The sequence below is a fragment of the Mastigoproctus giganteus genome, chromosome 14, assembly GCF_048544385.1.
Source record: "Mastigoproctus giganteus isolate SK-2022 chromosome 14, ASM4854438v1, whole genome shotgun sequence".
NCBI classification, from domain to species: domain Eukaryota; kingdom Metazoa; phylum Arthropoda; class Arachnida; order Uropygi; family Thelyphonidae; genus Mastigoproctus; species Mastigoproctus giganteus.
In genome coordinates this window covers 62278086-62292657 of record NC_143588.1, presented here as the reverse complement: position 1 = coordinate 62292657, position 14572 = coordinate 62278086, and the positions used below count along the sequence as shown (strand labels likewise).

Below are 14572 nucleotides of genomic sequence, written 5' to 3'. Positions count from 1 at the left end.
TTTAACTAGATGTTCTTAATTCAGGAAAGTGCAACTGATCATGAATTTGATAGGAGGTGAACTGCATGAAGCAGTGTAATGGACCTTGCAAGATTTGGTGCATTATCAAATCTTCCACTTCAATGGGACAAATAATCTTTCTCATCATATGGTAAGTGTTTTAAATTTTTAACAATTCCTTGATCTAATATGGAGCCTATCGTGTTTGGGGTAAGAAAAACTATTTCCATGGCTAGGGTCTTAACAGTAGTTTTGTGGGATGAGCAATTATCCAGCAAGAGACATACCCTATACTTTTTGCCTAGCCATGTCTTTGTCAAATTATATGAATCACTCTTTAAATACAGAAGAGGTCATCCAGGCACTGCAATTAGATCAATTAAACATTCCTTGAACATCCAGTTGCTTAGCTAAAGCTTCTGCTTTTCCAGGAGGAATGCTCCAAAGCATGGAGTGCTATGAGTACGGACTTGGGTGTACCAACCAAACAGGACTTTGTCAACATGTTGTCTGGTTGATTCTCTTTGTTGTTTCTTACCCAGATTAGCATTTCCTATAAACTGATTCACAAATACCTCCTGATTTGTTTTGATTCAAGACACTTGAAACTGTGATATTCTATATTTCTTTGTTATTTCATTTTGTGACAGCTTACTGGTGAAGTCCTTGATAACAGTAACATTTTCTCTAAGATTTAAGTCCTTCCATTTTTGTGATATCACTGGGTAAAAATAAAACATTTAAAATGTTTTAACTTATGAATTCAATGCTCTTGATTCAGGAAAGTGCAATTGATCATAGGCTACATGCAGCTGGTTTGCAACACAAGAATGAACTTGTTACAATAGGCACTTACATAACACGGGAACAGATATATTGTATGTATTACTTTGTAATTATGTCTATGTGTGGGAAACAACAAAACAAAAAGAACCATTGGTTAATGTGGAATTAACACGGGAACAGATATATTGTATGTATTACTTTGTAATTATGTCTATGTGTGGGAAACAACAAAACAAAAAGAACCATTGGTTAATGTGGAATTAAAATTAAAAGAATTAAAAACATTAATTATGTCTATGTGTGGGAAACAGCAAAACAAAAAGAACTATTGGCAAATGTAGAATTAAAATTAAAAGAATTAAAAACATTATTAATCTGCAGCAAAACAATTAAACAGTACATTTGCAAAATGTAAACGTGTGCACAAACTGAAAAATGTAGCATGAAAAAAAAATGTATTAAATGTAATTGCTGTGTGAGTGAAAAAATAAATAAAAATATATATTTAGAAAAAAACAACAACTAATTAACCATTAAAAAATGTATTAGAAAATGGGAAATTCAACTCAGCTTGGGTATGCAAAAAAGAGTTATATGCAAATAAGCATTATGCAATTAATCAAATATATCTGTACTAGAAATATAAGAAACAGTTTGCAATTTTTTTACTTTTTATGCAAATAAGAGTTATATGCAATTAAGCGTTATGAAGTTAAATGTTACGGTCTGTACTGACTTGCTACCAGAAAAAAATTAAGATAATTCTGATCAACCACTTACTCATAGAAATCAACACACTCATAAAAATGCATCCATCAAAGTTCCCAGGAACTAACAAGGACCTTAATTTGGCCCTGTTTCAATGTGCGCTGTCACGTGAAGTTATAACTTAAGAAATAAAATAGCTAAAAAATAAAATAAAATCTTTTAATGTAAGCAGCAATGCCTATAATAGTAAAACTGTTACAAATCATAATAGGTTCTGTATTTCAAGGAAGTATATATTTGCACATTCACTTCAGAATTAATACCATAGTGATACTTCAATTCTTATAGGTATCCTTAAGTTAAAATATTAATGAATTCCAGGAAATCAAGTAATGCAAAATGAAATAATTTTCCCATTGGGATTCATTCTTGATCACATAATTAATCAACCTTATTTTACAGATATAGTATTGGCACTGTCAACATGATGCAAGAAAGCAAAGCTTAAACAGCAGCAAACAAAAAAACTATTTGTTATTCGTTCCAAATTTATTTAAACTACCCACTTCCACAATACTAGGTGGAAGTTTATTCTGCCAATCAATTGCTCTTTGGCTGAATGCAAATTTCCACACATCTATTCTGCAATCATCCATTTTCCCTTTGCACATCATCTGAGAAAAAGTAAAGATACTATCAGCATTTAGTTAATCCTTATAAAAAAAATTGAAATAGTCTCTGTCAAGACAACTTCAATGAGCTTTGCTTTTTGGAAACTGCTAAGTGGAACTTTCTTTATTGCATAAAATTTTTTTTTAGTAACTTCTGGTTTAAAATTAGTCGTATAGTTATTATTTGTGTTTCTCTCATTAAGTTGGCATATTTTTCATTTTGTTACTCAACCCATGGGCTGATACCACAAACAGTCACATAGTGGGTCAGCTATATATAGTAACTTATCAAAAAACATTCCTATGAACAAAAACTGCACACATATTAAAATGTCAGGTGCCCTGTCTGTGATATTACTGGGACTTGAAAAGTAGAGAAAAAGTATGCCAATGAACAAGGTTATATTTTAAATGTGTTCCCCTTCACTGAAATATTCAAAAAAAATTTATAAATTTTAAGAATCTTCTCTTCTTTCCTATTTTTTTCCCTTGTTACTCCGTATCTCACTTGTGCGTGCTGGGACTTGAAAAGTAGAGAAAAAGTATGCCAATGAACAAGGTTATATTTTAAATGATATAAGAGATAAGAACCAGGGGTCACAAATATAAAATTTTGGAGAGTAACAGAAGGCTAGATTTCACAAAGTTTACTTTAGGGAAGTGTGTTGTAGATCAATGGAATGAACTGTCTGCCACAGTGGTAGAGATGGAGAGTTTGGAAATGGATAACCACATTTTGGTAATGAAGAAGGGTACGAATGACACAATTCCAGCCCCCTTTCCTTGTTTGCAGATGTATAAAAACTCTGCTTCCTTGCATCATCTTGCCATTATAATACGAACACCTTAAGGATGCCTGCATCAAAAATCTTAATCATAAATAAATATTCCATCGTATAACACTAGAAACAGCACATTCATTTGTTTTTAATAGCAAAAACTTGAATTTTTTGCTAGTGACAAATTAGCCTAATATTTTTTTATTAATTATAAATAAAAAATCTAAAATTTTGTTCTCTGTAACATTAATCCATTTATTTCATTATGAAAACTTGGTAAAAATTATGAGTGAACCAACAAATTCATCATTTTTTCCTCGTTTCAACAATGAGAACATAAAACCTAATGAACTGAATTACTGTTTTCACAGACTAGAATAAGAATAAAAGGAAGGAAAACTTCCTTCTCTTCTATATGTTTCATATATATTCTCTTTGACTGCTGCTGACCTACCTTTAATTTTTGCAATTAAAAATTTTGGGTAACAGTATCTCATAAAGTCACTTTGTCCAAATTGTTTTACCAGTTTGTGATCTTACCAGACACAAACTGGAAAAACAAAATTTGGATAAAGTTTTTTTTAGAAAAAAAGTGCACAAAATTTCTATTTTCATTCTCCTGAAACTGAATTCAGGCTACCACCCTTTAAACCACCTCATTACTGTAGCTTTATCACTATAATCCTGTGAAACAGAAGCATCCAAGCTGTGGAGAGAACATTTGCAAATGACCAAAAAAAAAAAAAAACATATCATTGGATATGCAATGAGTCTCCTTGAAACAGATTTCTGACATTGCCACCACAAAGCCAGAAAAAAAAAAAAAAAAAATTCAGGTCCATAATGGTGTCACCATTACTGATTCCAGCAAAAATTCCCTGCAAGATGCCAGTTCCCTCCCATTGGTAAAATACAGAATGCTGAAATCAAGATCCGTGCACACAACAATGGAAAAATGATCACTGTATCTCAGTCTCATTCTAAGGTAGGAGGAACAAAGTATAATTCATCTTCAGATAAATTGTACTTTGTTATTAAGTATATTAAGATATACTTTAGAAAATATCTACAAAGCAGAGCAATTTCTTACTTCTTTTCATTATCATAGAAAGAGATATATATATATAGCCAAAAATAAATTTTAATTTCAGACTACATATGCATAAATATAAAAAGCACAGAGAATGTACCTTATACAATATGCAAAAAAATTACCAGTCACTGACCATTACACCATAAAGATATGCTAAAGAACTTAAGAAGAATTCAGAATTTTTTTTTCGGCTGGTGCAGTATAAGCCTCAGGCTTCCTTGTACCATGTGGCAAATAATAATAATAATAACAACATTCTTGTTACCACTCATACTAAATATAAAAAACAGTTCTAGACTTACACAAAAAAAAAAAAAGTGCATTAAGTATTTGTTAATATCTTGTGATTGAACTACACTGTTGTTGTTATTTGGTTTTTTAGAGCATTAGCAACTAAGGCCATATTGCTCCGGGGATATGCGATGGTCATTCCCTGACCTTTCCGCATCCTCCGTATTTGGTGGTCACGGGCTCGAACCCCAGTCTAATCAAGAAGCATGTGCTACGCACTGCTGCTCCTGCCCACCTGGCTACGGAGGCACCTGAACTACACTAATTTCATTGTTGTCTTTCTCCAAAACTGCAAGTTTAACACAATTTGGGACCTGTAGAGAAAAATCAAACTGATTGTTTTTTTAAATTAGACACTTTTTTTTTTAGTATGCCTAAAACTTCAGGTTTGTTTTTTCAAATGTATGGTTTTACAAAAAAACATTCTAAAATGTGTAGTTCTACATTTTTATAACAGCTTGTAACACCCTACAAATTCGTTAAAATAAAACCCTGTATTTATTTTTAAATTAAGTAGACTACAACAAAAACATTAAAAGCGATGTTTTTAAATTGGTGTTCTGCAAGAACTGCTCTAGTACTGCACAAAATGTTCCACCAAAAGTTAACACTTATCCATATTCAAAATTTTTATACCCATTAAAAATTAAAAAAATAAGCTCAATATATCTATATTAAAAACAAATTTTCATGACTTAATTAATTTGAATAATTTGGTTTTAGTGATAGAGACAATGTCTTTGTACCAAAAATGAATGAACAAAAAGTTTATACAGATTTGGTGTTCAACTAATTTCTTATCCATTACTCAAAAAAAAAAAAAAAAAGAAAAAAAAAAAAAAGATTGAAAAACACTAGTTTAAAGAAATAAAAAAAATAGTAACTCACTATAATTAAATTTAAAATTTACACTGAAAAGTAAAATAGTTTCATTTTTCAAAAATAGACTGAAAATAGAGAAGCAGGTAGCTTATGAGTATGAATTGACATGTGACAAATTTTAATGTTTACAAAAGACTGTTGTCTTTAGAACCTTCGAGAAGCTTGATATGATTTTATAGGTGCATAAAATATACCAAGTACAGTCTTGCAATTAAATCAAAATCCACATTTATTACCTGCATTTGATTTCAGCCATGGAGAGACATTCTGCTCTCACTGAAGAAGGACCAAATATTTAACCTTATGACTTGGGCTTTACATTCACCTAAGAGACAAATACGAACCACAAGCCTAAGTCATAAGGCCGAATACTCAGAAAACTTGAATTCTCATTTGATTTCAACTACTGCATTGAAATATCCCTGCAATCCTACAGTCTTATAAACCTAATACCATGAGATTATGACCTCCCGATCTCTAAAAGCAAATAAGTCAACAAAAAGACACCATGGGCCTTCCTATTTGCCACCTGTTTGCACTGCACAAAGAACTTCACGGCTGCCTGTATTATAAATCTAAAATCCATTTTAATTCAACCCCATCAATGTACAAGTTATTTTGGAGTTTTTCTTTCTCAAGTGTAAAATCATGCATTTCACTGTATTAAAGCACAACTGCCACTTTTCTGACCATTCTTTCAAACCAATTCAAGTTTTTCTGAGGGAATGCTGCTTCAGCACTAGTCAATAACACTATCCCAATCTTGACACAGTCTAAAAGTTTTGAGAAGTCCTGTATCCCTTTGTCAATGTTGTTTAAGAAAATCAGAAACAACAGTAGTTCCAGTATTCATCCTTGAAGTACCCCACTTCTAATGTTATCCCAATCTGAAGAGTAACCAGTAATCACAACATTCTGGCTCCTGCCTTGCAGCAAACTTGCAATCCATCTGATGATCTTACCCATGAACCCAATATATTCCAGCTTATGCAATACAAATGTGGGGCTAAGTCAAATGCCTTCCTAAAATCCAAATGAACAATTCTGTAGTCATTTTCTACATGAGCTGGTTGTAGCATGATTTCCACTTCACAATTCCATTTCTAACTATATATCTATCCTTGTATTCTTGATCATCCCCTCCATGACATTCCTTATCAATGATGTCAGACAACTGGTTTGCAGCCTCTATGTATTAACAATACACTGGCACTTCTCCACCCCAAAGGAATCTCTCCAGGGTCTCTCCATCAGCAAAATCAGCTATTAAAAAAAAAAACATGTTCAAGAATAAATAAGTGGTTGCTGTGCTATTCGTTTCTTTGTGATGTAAGAACCACTTAGGTTAGATGTAAATTAATTACTCTTAAAAAATATGAAAATTATCTTTTAGATTCAGAATGCATGTAGCATTTCTCAAATTTTTGTAATTACCAAGCAATTAAAAAAAAAAAAAAATTGAAATCTTCACAAGCAACTGCATGACGAGAATATCCCTCACATCTATTCGTATTAGGAAAATTAGGTTTCTTTTAAAAAAAGAACCATTATATAGTATGAATATACTTTACTTTTTAATATTTATAGCTTATACCAGTGGTCTCAAACTGGCAGCCCGCATACAGCCCCCAAAGCAATTTTTCACGGCCGGCCCGTAAATACACTGCTTATATTCACTCTCATCTTGTTTTAAAAAAATTCGGCCCGTCAGCTGCTTTCAGATCGTGCATTCGGCCCGCATGCAATTTGAGTTTGAGACCACTGGCTTATACAATACAGCAAGTGATAGACTGAATCAAACATTTCTGAATAATCATAATAGTAACTATATTGTGTTAAAGTTTAAGGTATAAAAATCTGTCAGCATGTGGACTATGAAATGTGCATGAAGGCAGTTCCCCCACCACCACCAACACTTATTGTTATTCATGTGATATCAGTTAGAGCATGGTTCTCAACTTTTTTGGGCTTGTAGCACACTTGAAAAATAATGTGAATTTGGCAGCACACTTTATCAAATATAATTATGCGGGGGTTATAACTAAAAAATACTATAGAACACTGATTTCAACACATAATTATGTGAGGGTTATAACTAAAAATACTATATATTCAATCAAGGAAGAACCAATATATTTTAATAATGCTCAAAGATTTTTTGTTTGACTATAAATAAATTTTTATTGCAATAATAATAATAATAATAATAATAATACAGATCAATACATTACAATATTGGCCACCAGGCCAAGGAGTTTTAGTTGCCAAATATACAAACTGGAAGTTTTCACTGGAATATTTTAATGAGATGCCTGAGCTTGATACTTTTAAGAAATTTCCTGTACATTAGGGTGTATTTCAAATAATACTTACTCTCATGTCGTCTTCAACGCACATCACTTTTTCCCTTTCGTTGGATTTAATGTTTGTTAAATCCCAACTCACAGTAAGTGGAGAATTGCAATAAAATTCTCAATGCATGGTTTGAAATTTTAGGGTGCACATCTCTGATTGAAATCCAGAATACACCTAGGGAGACAAAGTATGTTTCATTTAAAGACCTCAATCACATGAAACTGATGCAAATTGTTCTTCTTCAATCACTGTGAACCCTAAGCCAGATGAGATGGCCAAAAAAGGATTTTCATACCAGTCAAAACTCTATATTTAGCAGTGGAAAGTATTTTTCAATGCTTCTAACCGATCAGTTACAAGAGCAGCAATATCCTTTTTATTGGTTTCATGTATTAATGGAACCGTATCAAGATTTCCCCTTCTTGTTCTGCTCAAGCAAATTAACAGTTTTTTTTTCTTTAACATTAGTAGCTTGTCTAGAAATAAGGAAGTTATTATTGCATCCTTGCATACTGGTATTAAAGCTAGCCTTGCACACCACAGCTCATCATTTAAGTATTCATAAAAACTGTTCTTTTCTTCTGATTGAAAGAAAACTTTCATTTCGTCTTTTAATAAAAATAGATGTGAAACAATACTCTTCCCCTTGAGAGCCATCGTTCTTTATGCAAAATTAAACATTTTGCACTACAAACTTGATTTAATGATAATTGACAATTAATACAGCCTGTTTAATTTTCAGGCTGTATTAATTAATACAGTTTTCTTCTGATTGAAAGAAAACTTTCATTTCGTCTTTTAATAAAAATAGATGTGAAACAATACTCTTCCCCTTGAGAGCCATCATTCTTTATGCAAAATTAAACATTTTGCACTACAAACTTGATTTAATGATAATTGACAATTAATACAGCCTGATCTAACGTTGATTTCAACTCATTGCCTCAGAAAAATGTCTTGCACCTTCATGATAAAACAGTCAAGTATACTTCTATGCTTGTTCGTCTGTCTGTCGCATCAATCTTGAGGTACTAACCACAATACCCTTCATCTTTTATACAAAGTGGTGTTTATTCCAATTTGCACCCATGGTGCTGGCACCTAGTTTTGGTATACTAAGAAGGTTGTTGTCCAAGAGAACCTCTCCTCTATCCAAAGACATATGTTCGTAATGATTAGCTGTTCCTGTCGCACTGTCTTGACAGCTGCACTACAGGTTTTAAATGATTGCCTACCTCTGGACCTCCAAATCACTTATCAAGGTTTTTGTTATTATCTTAGATGTGCCATTTCCATTGAATTTTTAGTCATAACTCTCAATATCCACTGCAATCCTAAAACTGAAAAAAAACTTGTTGCTGGAACCATCTAGTTCAAATCTGACAAGATCAGTAGTCATCTTCCAAAGGTATGGCCACAAGAAAGTTTATTCCACTTGTGTCCATTGCCTTACAAAAGTCTGTTCTAAAATAGTTCTGTCCAAGTCTCCATACTCTTTTTCCTTCTAACCAGCCATGGTACCATTAATTCTAAACTTGCTATGTTTAATCTGTCTGATTCTCCCTTCTATAACTGTGGCAGCCAGAAAGATTTGCAACATGTTCTTTTCACCTGTCCATATTACTTGGATCTTCGTCAGCCTCTGTCTGTTGTGTGTCAACCATTTTCTTCAGGCAATGAGTCATCTATCTTGGACTCCAAAGAAAAATTTAATCTTCTGCAAGATTTTGCATGTAAAACCTTCACCAGACGTGGACAACTCACCACTAGTAATTCAATTTCAGGAACTACTCCTATTCTGGCTCCACTTTCAGTCCAAGCCATCACTTCCATCGTCTCCATTTTGTGATACCAAGTGCCATCTTCACCATCACCTTCGAATCGGGCAGTTCATAATCTTATTTGTACAATGCTAAACGATCAATGTTTTCCTGTCTTCTATCTGCTGCTGGCCTGAGGCAGGATCATCTGCAGACACAAGTTATAGTGTGTGGAATCTTTATCTCTTCCCTCTATCCCCTTTTAATTCATGTCTTTTCCTTTTATCCGTCTACCAAGTGTCTACTTTTTTACTTTTTTTTCTTCCTCCTCATTTTGCTATTCTTTCCTCTATTGTGTTTTGTTTGTGCTTGTGGGCAGCAGTCTTGCACTGGTGCAGATTTTTTATTTGTTATTATTATTTTATTTTTTTTTTTAGTAATTTGCTGTCATTTACTTATTAATTTTATTTTATTTCATTTATTTTTATATATTTTTTATTTTATTTTATTTACTCATTTTTTTAAATGGTTTAGACATTCAATACATGACACTCGAGGTTCACTGCAGTCCATGCTCAGTTGTGGCCCACCTCCTCGTGGCATAGACAGGTATCAGGACACACCTTCTGTTGCTTGTTGCTTCCTGGTAACAAAGTGGCCAATAACAACACATACACAGCACAAACATAGCACTACACACATTTCTTGCCTTTCTGCAGAGTTTCTATATCATCACAGTGTACCACGGTGGAGTTGAACTAGCATTTGGGAGCCACCTTACATAAGATACTATACATGTCTATTGGTGTTCCTCCATAAAGGGCCTCTTTGTGCAGAAATCAACGAGTAAAAATTGCATTCGGGTTTTCTTTCTCTACAAATGAAATAAAATCTCTGATGGACCCTATTATTCATGGAGCAGCACCATCAGTATACAGATACCCATGCATGACATCCATGAAAGTTATAATTTTTCTAAGTAGCCAGTCAAAGTATCAAAAATGTCATTACCTCTGGTATGTTCTTTAAGCTGTTTGCAGCATAAGAATTGAGTTACAATTTCAGTTCTATGAATAAAACTTACAAAGGCTAGTAGTTGTTGCTTTGTCACTAATATCAGTAGATTTGTCCACTTGTAAAGCAAAATATGATTTTTTTAGCCTTGTAGATACTTGTTCCTCAATGTTACAAGACATTTTGATTATTCTTCTTCGAATAGTGTCATCCAAAAGATGTATTTTAGCAATTTCTCTTTCAGCTTCAGCATGTTCCGACAATCAAATGACAAGTTGGCAAAATAAGGGACTCGGCTATGGTGTGCTGTTTCTTTTGCAATGCAATGATTTTTTCCACTTAAGAAGAAGCAATCTGAGCATTTTCATAAATTTGTTATTTTTTTCTCAAAATAGCTTGCTTTTTTTCTTTTTTGTTGTGAGTAATTTTAAAAACAGCTCAAATCTTTATTCACACGATTCGCAAAGTTAATCAATCACTAAATGTTTCTTCAATTTGCTAGGAACCATGGCATTGCTGGAAAGTTTTTCACCATAAACAACACACTGAAGTAGAGGACAGTCCTACTGTTCACGTGAAGAAAATCCGAAACTTAAATAACTGTCCATAAACTTTTGGATAACTTTGCACCTCTTTGGTTGCATGTTCCTGTTCAAACCAAGCTGGATTTTATTACTTGTGGGCCTCCCGATATAATCCTTGTTGCAGCATTCTCCTTCACATCTGATGAAATTTTCCATTTTACTTTTATGATAGCTACTTAGGCATGAAAAAGTAACAATTAAATTAAACGGTACAAAACATACTGCTAAAATGCTTTATGCAATTATACAAATGTACTCAACACTGATTATATCTCTGCAAATCAATAAGCAAAACAGAGAATTTTTTTCTCTGCAGTGGGCATAAGTTGCTAGATAGCACTTGGGCTCAGACTGCTGGCACCATAGAGAAGGTATTACAAAGTAATGCCCACTGTAATAATTACATGGAGGCAGCACTGGGCTGTGTAGCCTTAGTTCAGGTGTTCCCATCGACACCACTTTCTACAGAATGTATGCTGTAATCGCTATTTCCTTCCAATGCTGGTCTCTTGGTTAGAAATGCTAAGAGGCATTAAGGAAAAGCAAGTCAAAAGCAAGGTTAGAGCTAGGAGGTTATAAACAAATCACAACCATACCACCAAAGTGGCATTCCAGCAGGAATTCCTCAGACTGATGCACAGAAGATAAATTCCATTTCCAAATAACTTCTCTATTATACCAGGCTGGCACTAACTCTTGACAAACAAGTGATGGTGCATATGAGTACATTTTTGTTATTTTTCTTACAAATTTTAAAATTTGTCCTTTTAATTTCTTAATTTATCTAATTAGCATTAACAGAGGCATATGATGTAAGAAAGCAAGCTTATACAGCATCAGCCAAAAAAAAACCTTCCAATTTCACTCATCCATTCACACCAAAAGTTTGTACAGTTGTTCTCTGAATCTATTTAAGCTATCAACTTCCAGAACGACCAATGTAAGTTTATTCCAGCAATCAACCACCTGCCGACTAAAGGCAAATTTCTGCACATCTATTCTACAACTGTCTTTCTTCAATTTGAATTTATGTCCCTTCAGGTGCGTAATCTGAGCGAGAGAAAGAATCCCATAAGCACTGAACTTAGCCAAACCATTCAAGGCCTTATACACCTCAATCAGACCACCTCGCAGGGGCCTAATCTACAGATGGTGCAATTTGCCGAAATTAAGCCTTTCTTGGTAAGAGCAACCCTTTTAGTTCCCCTCACCAATCTCGTTGCCCTTCTCTGTACTCGTTCCAGCAGCTCTACATCCTTCCCAAAATGAGGCCTCCAGACCTGCATGTAGTATTCAAAGTGTGGCCTGACCACTGCCTTATACAGGGGGAAAACCACATCCTTATCCCTGCTAGCAAAATTCCTGTATATCACTGACAACACCCCATGAGCTGCTCTGGCAGGTCATCTGCACTACTCAGAAAAATTCATGACTGCGTAATTAACCCCAGGTCTTATTCATTCTCCACTACCCTGAATGTAGCAGTGCTACATATGGGTAGCAGCAACCCCGTTTCTCTGGGGTTGTAGTACTTTGCATTTGTCAATGTTAAATTTCAGTTGCCACCTCTCAGCCCATCTGCCCAACTTTTCTAGATCCTGTTGTAGACGCATACTGTTATTAACAGCCCTGAAAACCTTCGTTGTAAGGCACACTCAGAATGATTTTGTGGCACACTGGTTGAGAACCACTGGTCTAGAATGATCCCACAAAAGCTCTACTGAGTTTAAGTCTGGAAATTGGTGATAGCACAGAGGAGTACATTTTTGTTATTTTTTTTACAATTTTAAAATTTGTCCCTTTAATTTATCTTGCAGCACACTGGTTGAGACCCACTGATTTAGAGTATCTATTACATTCGTCAACAGAAAAAATATAATTCAAAAATAGAAATTTGTATTACATGTCCTACTTGTGTTTCTAAACTTGATGCAACTCACCAGAGAATTAACACTGAATTACGGTTTGTATAAATCCTGAAATATTTTCATTTAATAATATAATGATAAATGAAAGTACATTCTGGTTCTACAGGAGTGCAAAGCTGCACGCAACCAGATGTGTCCACAGTTTGTGGATAGTGGGTCGGCCACCAAATATGGTGGCCCACTGTGAAATAAGCAGGGAACACCCTGTCGAATAAGCAATCACTGACAAGCAGTGGCAGGTATATCAGGTTGTGGTGGGCTGCCGGGTGGGCACCAATAGCTCCATAAAAAGCCACAATGTCCTGTGACATGGTGAGTATACGCTGCCATCAAATAAGTGTATCATCTGGAGAGTGGAGTTCACTAGCCCGGAAAGGCAGTCCACTAGGTGAAGAAACACCAAAATATAACCAAGAGTGTCAGGCCTGGTCAGCCAGCTTGTAAATTCGGCTAGACATATTCAACATGGAGGAATGACAACAAAGGCATAGTATAAGGGATAGGTCATACCCCAACACAATGCGCTGCAGCAGACCCCAGCTATAGTGGGAAACAATCAAGAGCAAAAATGCAATGATAAAAGAAGGACCAAATATAAGAGAACAAATGTCAGAGTGGTGCCAAGAATATAGCGATTTGATAGTGGAACAACAGAAGAAATCAGCTGTCACAAATTACAACACACTTTGTTTTGCACTAATAGTAGGCAGAGAGTGCAGCAAGAACCTTGAGAAATGATAAATCCTACTAACCTTGTTAAGACAGCCCATGCATCTGGAGGTGGTATCCTGGTATGAGGAATGTTTTGTTTGCACAAACTGGTTCCGTTTATATTGGTGGAAGGTTGAATGTCATCCAGGGAGTACCTGAATTTTGTATCAGCTGTAATGCATCCTGTAATGTTACACTTTTAACCCAAAGGTGACAGCCATTTTATGGATAATAATGCAACAGCGTATGTGCAGAAATTTTCCTTCGGACAGCAGGTGGTTGATTGTCAGAACATGCTTTAGTCTGGTGTTGTGGAAGTATGTTATTTGAATAAATTCAAGGAAGAACTAAATAAACTATTAGAGAGAATGGATAGGTGATATGAGAAGTTCTGTTGTTGAGTTTTTTTTTTTTTTTTTTGCTGATGCTGTACAGGCTTGCTTCCTTGCACAATTTTTCACTATTAATACTAATTATATAAACCAAAGTTTTGTTTTTAAAGTTTAAATATATTTTTTCCATATATGCTTAAAAGATATCCTACAGGATATCTGTAAGCATTTATATACTTATGAAAAGTATCTACTAGCGTGATGATTATTTTTAATCATGGTTTAATATTAATTTTTAAAAAATTATAATAATAATTAAAAATTATATTTTTTTCTTATATCCACTATACTGTTAAGATAATATATACATTAAGATCCAATTAAATCATTTAATGGAAATGTTTATTCCAAACATTTCCATGGTATTGTAGAGGACTCTCATGCAAGAGATGGTGTGACTTTTACGTATGCACACCAGCTAGAGGGTTAAATTTATTAAAACTACGCCTTCTACAACCAGATGGTAGTGTGTTCCAACAATGAATTATCTGGCTGAAAAAGTTTTCGCACATCCTCCAACCATCCTTTTTCAATTTAAGTTTATATTCTCTTATGTGTATTGTCCGAGAAAGAATAAGGATGCTATCAACATTTAGCTTACTCAATCAATTTAAAGCC

At 34.2% G+C, this 14572-nt stretch overlaps 1 protein-coding gene across 4 annotated transcripts in view; it reads right to left on the bottom strand.

The window, feature by feature from the left end:
- aralar1 (calcium-binding mitochondrial carrier protein aralar1) overlaps positions 1 to 14572 on the bottom strand; it is a 338725-nt gene that overhangs the window by 293930 nt on the left and 30223 nt on the right. The gene's annotated exons all lie outside the window — the stretch shown is intronic.